This window comes from Procambarus clarkii, chromosome 53 (genome assembly GCF_040958095.1).
Source record: "Procambarus clarkii isolate CNS0578487 chromosome 53, FALCON_Pclarkii_2.0, whole genome shotgun sequence".
NCBI classification, from domain to species: domain Eukaryota; kingdom Metazoa; phylum Arthropoda; class Malacostraca; order Decapoda; family Cambaridae; genus Procambarus; species Procambarus clarkii.
The window spans coordinates 10,393,042-10,399,950 of NC_091202.1; the positions used below are offsets into that span (position 1 = coordinate 10,393,042).

The window sequence follows — 6,909 nt, forward strand, 5'->3', positions numbered from 1 at the left end:
GTCACTTCTGGGGTGTGAGTTTTCATTCATATATATATATATATATATATATATATATATATATATATATATATATATATATATATATATATATATATATATATATATATATATATATATATATAATATTTTATATATCCTGCCTGAAATGCTGCGTGTACTAGTGGCTTTACAAGATAGTTCTTATAAAGATAGCATTTTGTGGTTATTCTCTATATCTGGTTCACCTAACAGTAAATAAGCACCTGGGAGTTAGACAGCTGCTATGGGCTGCTTCCTAGGGATGTGTGTGTGTGTTTGTATTCATGTTGAATTTTACAAAGTAGGAAGAGATGTTTGTAAAAAAAAAAAATCAAATATTTTTGAAAGTATAAGTAGATTTGATATTTTTCTTTAATTGTTTATGTCTGCTGTCTCGCCTCCTTTATAAAATGGCATCATTCTTGCTTTTTTAAGGATATCAGGAAAAGTAAGGCACTCCAGAGATTTGTTGACTCCTTCCTAGTGTTGCCTAGCCCAGCCCAGCCTAGACAAGGCAGGCTGGGCATCCTAGCCTCACGCAGCTTAGCCCCCACCTACATGTAGTATCCCAGTCCATCCTAAGTGATCATTACCTTACTGGCTGTGTTTTCTCTTCAGCCCTGAATGTAATGTGGTGGAACATAAGCAGATACATATCAGGACTTAGAGAATCTGTACTTCATACATTTCTTAATAATGTCTCACAAATATTTAAATAATTAAAAAAAAATTGTATAATAACTTCATATTATTCTTGCAATTTATTTTTGCATTTTTTTTTATACAAAATTTACATTTTAAAAGATTACCTCTATTTTTAGATTGATGACTTGAAGACTACAGTGCCATCCACAGCAAATCATGGTCTTAAAATATCTCCTAGCAATGACGAGACCAATTTTCACAGAGATCAAATTTTTGCTAAGCAGTAGTCACAGGTAAATATATATTATATATATAATATTATATATATAAAATTAACTACTTCATTGCTCAAAGCACCTTTAGACATTCTGAGAGTTGTGCTATTTTATTAATTAATTAATTAGGCTATATTTTAATGTTTTGTAATGTTTTCATTACTCTTTTTGTTTTGAAATATAAATTGTTGAGTTTTGAAACATTTTGACATTAACTATACCTGAATATTTATAAACAAAAAAATACCAGAACTATGTCCTTGACAATTGCACTAAGAAGTCTTTGCCAAAATCAGGTGCTCAGTGCAGTAGTTAAAAACTTAAAAGTTGTACCACCTCTGGTGCAAGATTAGGGACCCATAGCCTCAGAGAAGAAAATAGAGAGTACTCAGAGAAGGCCTTGAATAATAGGCAGGCTGTTTGTGTGTGTTTCGACGGTAAGCTTGCTGACACCAAATGTAGTTACCTAAGTGTAGTTACAGGATTAGAGCTACGCTCGTGGTGTCCCGTCTACCCAGCACTCTTTGTCACATAATGCTTTGAAGCTACTGACGGTCTTGGCCGCCACCACCTTCTCACTTAACTTGTTCCAACCGTGTACCACTCTGTATGCGAAAGGAAATTTTTTTATATTTCTTTGGCATCTTTGTTTAGTTAGTTTAAATCTATGACCTTTTGTTCTTGAAGTTCCAGGTCTCGGGAAATCTTCCCTATCGATTTTATCAATTCCTGTTACTATTTTGTACATAGTGATTTTATCACCTCTTTTTGTTGTCTTCTAGTTTTGGCATATATAATGCCTGTGACCTCTCCACATAGCTCTTGCCCTTTAGTTCTGGGAGCCACTTAGTAGCATGTCTTTGCACCTTTTCCAGTTTGTTGATGTGCTTCTTAAGATATGGGCACCACACAACCGCTGCATATTCTAGCCTTGGCCGAAAAAAACTCGTGAACAATTTCTTTAGTATTTCGCCATCCATGTATTTAAACGAAATTCTGAAGTTAGAAAGCGTGGTATAGGCTCCTCACACAACGTTCTTTATGTGGGCCTCAAGTGATAGTTTTCTATCTAGAATCAACCCTAGACCTCTTTCTTTTATCAGAATTATATAAAGATTTCTCACATAATTTGTAGGTTGTGTGGGATCTATGTTCTATTCCAAATTCCATAACATGGCATTTATTCACATTAAATTTCATTTGCCAAGTGGTGCTCCATATATTTATTTTGTCCAGGTTTTCTTGAAGGGCATGACAATCATCTAAATTTCTTATCCATCCCATTATCTTAGCATCATCAGCAAACATGTTTATATAATTCTGTATTCCTACTGGTAGATCATTTATGTAGACAATGAACATTTCTGGTGCATGTACTGTGGTACTCCACTTGTGACACTTCTCCAGTCCGATTGCCTCTGATTACTGCCCTCATTTTTCTATCAGTCAGAAAATTTTTCATCCATGTTAGAAGCTTACCTGTCACCCATCCAAAATTTTCTAGTTTCCAGAACAACCTCTTATGTGGAACTCTGTCGAAAGCCTTTTTTATGTCTAGATAGATGCAGACGACCCAACTACCTTTTTCCTTTAAAATCTCTGTGGCTCAATCATAGAAACTGAGTAAATTCAATACACAGGATCTTCCAGATCGAAAACAATACTGTCTGTGTGATATTATATAATTTCTCTCCAGGTGTTCTACCCATTTAGTTTTTATTATTTTTTTTTTCAATCTTTTCACTGTTACACTTGTCAATGATTCAGGTCTATAACTGAGAGAGGTGGGGTCTTCCCTGTTGCCACTTTTGTAGATTGGAACTATGTTAGCCTTTTTCCACATGTTTGCTATGACTCCTATACACAGGGATGCCTGAAAGATCAGGTGAAGTGGAAGGCTGAGCTCAGATGCACATTCTCTCAGAACCCATGGTGATACTCCATCTGGACCAACTGCTTTGTTCTTACTTAGCTACTTTAGCATATTTTCCACTTCATCTCTAGACACCTCTATACGCTCTATGATGTTCTCAGAAATTCTTATTGTGTCTGGTTCTCTTAAGATTTCATTTTGTATAAACACACTTTGGAACTTTTGGTTTAATGTTTCACACATTGCTTCTGTGAATCTGTTTCCTATTTTCAACCTCTGGATATTATCCTTTACCTGCAATTTGTTGTTTATGAATTTGTAGAATAGGCCCAGTTCTGTTTTACATTTATCCATTATCCCTTTTTAAAAATTTCTTTCTGCCTCTTCCCTTACTGCTGTATAGTTGTTTCTCGCATCTTTGTATCGCTGGTATGATTGGGGGTTTGGCTTCTTTCTATGTTGATACCTGCTTGATGGGGTTCTGCTCTTCTACTCCCCAAGCCCGGCCCGAGGCCAGGCTCGACTTGTGAGAGTTTGGTCCACCAGGCTGTTGCTTGGAGCAGCCCGCAGGGCCACATACCCACCACAGCCCGGCTGATCCGGAACTTCTCTTAGAAAACAGTCCAGTTTTCTCCTGAAGATGTCCACGGTTGTTCCGGCAATATTTCTTATAGTCGCTGGGAGGACGTTGAACAACCACGGACCTCTGATGTTTATACAGTGCTCTCTGATTGTGCCTGTGGCACCTCTGCTCTTCACTGGTTCAATCTTGCATTTTTTTCCATATCGTTCACTCCAGTACGTTGTTATTTTACTGTGTAGATTTGGGACCTGGCCCTCCAGTATCTTCCATGTGTATATTATTTGGTATCTCTCTCGTCTCCTTTCTAGAGAGTACATTTGGAGAGCTTTGAGACGATCCCAATAATTTAGGTGTTTTATCTCGTCTATGCGTGCCGTATATGTTCTCTGTATTCCCTATATTTCAGCAATCTCTCCTGCTCTGAAGCGGGAAGTGAATACTGAGCAGTACTCGAGACGGGACAACATAAGTGACTTGAAGAGTACAACCATTGTGATGGGATCCCTGGATTTGAAAGTTCTCGTAATCCATCCGATCATTTTTCTGGCTGACGCAATATTTGCTTGGTTATGCTCCCTAAACATTAGATCGTCGGACATCATTATTCCCAAATCCTTGACATGCTGTTTTTCTACTATGGGAAGATTCGATTGTGTTTTGTACCCTGTATTATGTTTCAGATCCTCATTTTTGCCATACCTGAAATTTATCACTGTTAAACATCATGTTATTTTCTGCTGCCCAATCGAAAACTTTGTTGACATCTGCTTGTAGTTTTTCAATGTCTTTCATTCCATTTTTGTGTCTTTTGGTCTGTGGCCCTCTCTCAATTTCTGTTGAACCAATCCTGTTTTCTGGCCCTGCATCTCTGTTTTGGTATGAATGTTTGTGTGACTTCATTGTATATTTTGCAAAATTTGGCATACATTTAATTTACTTCCCTGTCTAGCAACAAGTCTGCCTAATTACTTATTAAAAAAAATTTGAAGTTCCCCATAGTGACCTCTCTCTCTTGAAATCAAGTTTATCAACTGTTTCAATGTCCCCATTTTCTGTGTGTGTGTGTTTGGAGGCTAAGCTTGCTGATACCATGTGTGTGTGTGTGTTTGGAGGCTAAGCTTGCTGATACCATGTGTGTGTGTGTGTGTTTGGAGGCTAAGCTTGCTGATACCATGTGTGTGTGTGTTTGGAGGCTAAGCTTGCTGATACCATGTGTGTGTGTGTTTGGAGGCTAAGCTTGCTGATACCATGTGTGTGTGTGTGTTTGGAGGCTAAGCTTGCTGATACCATGTGTGTGTGTGTGTGTTTGGAGGCTAAGCTTGCTGATACCATGTGTGTGTGTGTTTGGAGGCTAAGCTTGCTGATACCATGTGTGTGTGTGTGTGTTTGGAGGCTAAGCTTGCTGATACCATGTGTGTGTGTGTGTGTTTGGAGGCTAAGCTTGCTGATACCATGTGTGTGTGTGTGTGTTTGGAGGCTAAGCTTGCTGATACCATGTGTGTGTGTGTGTGTTTGGAGGCTAAGCTTGCTGATACCATGTGTGTGTGTGTTTGGAGGCTAAGCTTGCTGATACCATGTGTGTGTGTGTGTGTTTGGAGGCTAAGCTTGCTGATACCATGTGTGTATGTGTGTGTTTGGAGGCTAAGTTTGCTGATACCATGTGTGTGTGTGTGTGTGTGTTTGGAGGCTAAGCTTGCTGATACCATGTGTGTGTGTGTGTGTTTGGAGGCTAAACTTGCTGATACCATGTGTGTGTGTGTGTTTGGAGGCTAAGCTTGCTGATACCATGTGTGTGTGTGTGTTTGGAGGCTAAGCTTGCTGATACCATGTGTGTGTGTGTGTTTGGAGGCTAAGCTTGCTGATACCATGTGTGTGTGTGTGTTTGGAGGCTAAGCTTGCTGATACCGTTTGTGTGTGTGTGTGTGTGTTTAGAGGCTAAGCTTGCTGATACCATGTGTGTATTTGGAGGCTAAGCTTGCTGATACCATGTGTGTGTGTGTTTGGAGGCTAAGCTTGCTGATACCATGTGTGTGTGTGTGTTTGGAGGCTAAGTTTGCTGATGCCATGTGTGTGTGTGTGTTTGGAGGCTAAGTTTGCTAACACCGTGTGTGTACTCACCTGTTTAAATAATAATAGGGGTGTGTACCACCTCTGGTGCAATTGTAGGGACCCACAGCCTTGAAGAAAATAGAGTATTCAGAGAAGACCTTGTGGATTCTCACTAAACACTAATCTTTTCTTCTCCTATCACCCCTCTTATTTTGTTTTATGCTGTATTCTATTATATATCATATAAATACATAGCCAAATGGCAATATTTATTATGTCTATACAAAAAGAAGACATCCACTTTATTTTTTTTCTCTCCTTTGTTTCTATGTGGATTTTGTTGTGACTAATGATTCTCCTCCTTCCCATCAACAGGTCTTCCTCACTGGGCTTGCTCGGCTTTTGTGTTACTGTGAGGGTGCCATCATCGTTTACCCTTCAAGACTGACTCATGCTGGCATTGCATTTGTGGACTTCCCTTCACAGTAAACAGTCCTTCTCCATATGGTGATTGTCCAGGGCAAGCAGGGTGTGACTGCCATCTTGGAGAAGCAGGGTCTTTTAATATGAAGAATCTTCCGTCTTCTCTACTTACGCCAGCTTGTGCCGGCGTTGCATTCTTGTTACTTCATGGCCCTTGGGCCTTTTTTATTTATTTTACATAATAAATTTTTTGATTAATACCCGTGTTTCACAAGAGATCCTTAACATTTTAAGCACCAATTGTATTGACTAATGTACGTCTTGTAACCTTTAAGACATAAATAGACAAGACATAGATAAATGAGTGAATAATACTGAGTGACTAGGTTAGGGCGAGGAACATAGTACAGTGTCTGGCTTTGGAAGAATGCCTACTGTTTTAGAAACCTTATTGCCATGATCATAATCGTATGGGTTAAAAAGCATTTGTTGTCACTCCTACACTGTGGCTTGTTGAGCTTGAAACCTTTGCTCCTTGTTCGTGTTACATCTGACCTTTTGAAGAAATTGTATGAATCAATATCCTCCAAATTGTTCAGTATTTTAAAGGTTTCGCTCTATTACTCTCTCATTTGCATATATCTAAGCATATAGATTAGATATAGATTTAGATTAGATTTTTTATTCAGGTAAAGGTACATACATTGCAGATGAGTTACAAAGGGAAAGACATTGACTAGAGTTCACTAGCTCTATTGGAAGAGAAACGTCTGCAAGACAAGTGTGGGCAAAAATTAAGGTAGCAGCGGCTCACAACGACCCCCAACGGCTTCATTTTGTATCTTCTCCAACTTGCCCATCCTACCTTTACCAAAACAAGAAATGACAGGTGCAGCATAATCAATAAGAAATCTTACAGTACTCAAGTACATCATTCGTAGCACTTGGACTCCCACTCCTTTCCACAGCATGCCAAGGCCTTCAGAGGTTGTAATCTCTTCCGACATTGACTCAACAGTCTGTTCATCTCAGTTTCCAAA

General features: G+C 38.8%; 1 long non-coding RNA gene across 1 annotated transcript in view; it reads left to right on the forward strand.

Annotated features, from left to right (window-relative positions):
• Positions 1-6,129, forward strand: part of LOC138352290 (uncharacterized) — an 8,259-nt gene extending 2,130 nt beyond the window's left edge. The window contains exons 2-3 of the long non-coding RNA XR_011222749.1: positions 843-959; positions 5,822-6,129. This is a non-coding gene — a long non-coding RNA (uncharacterized lncRNA). The remainder of the gene's footprint in view (positions 1-842; positions 960-5,821) is intronic.
• Positions 6,130-6,909: the final 780 nt, after the last annotated feature.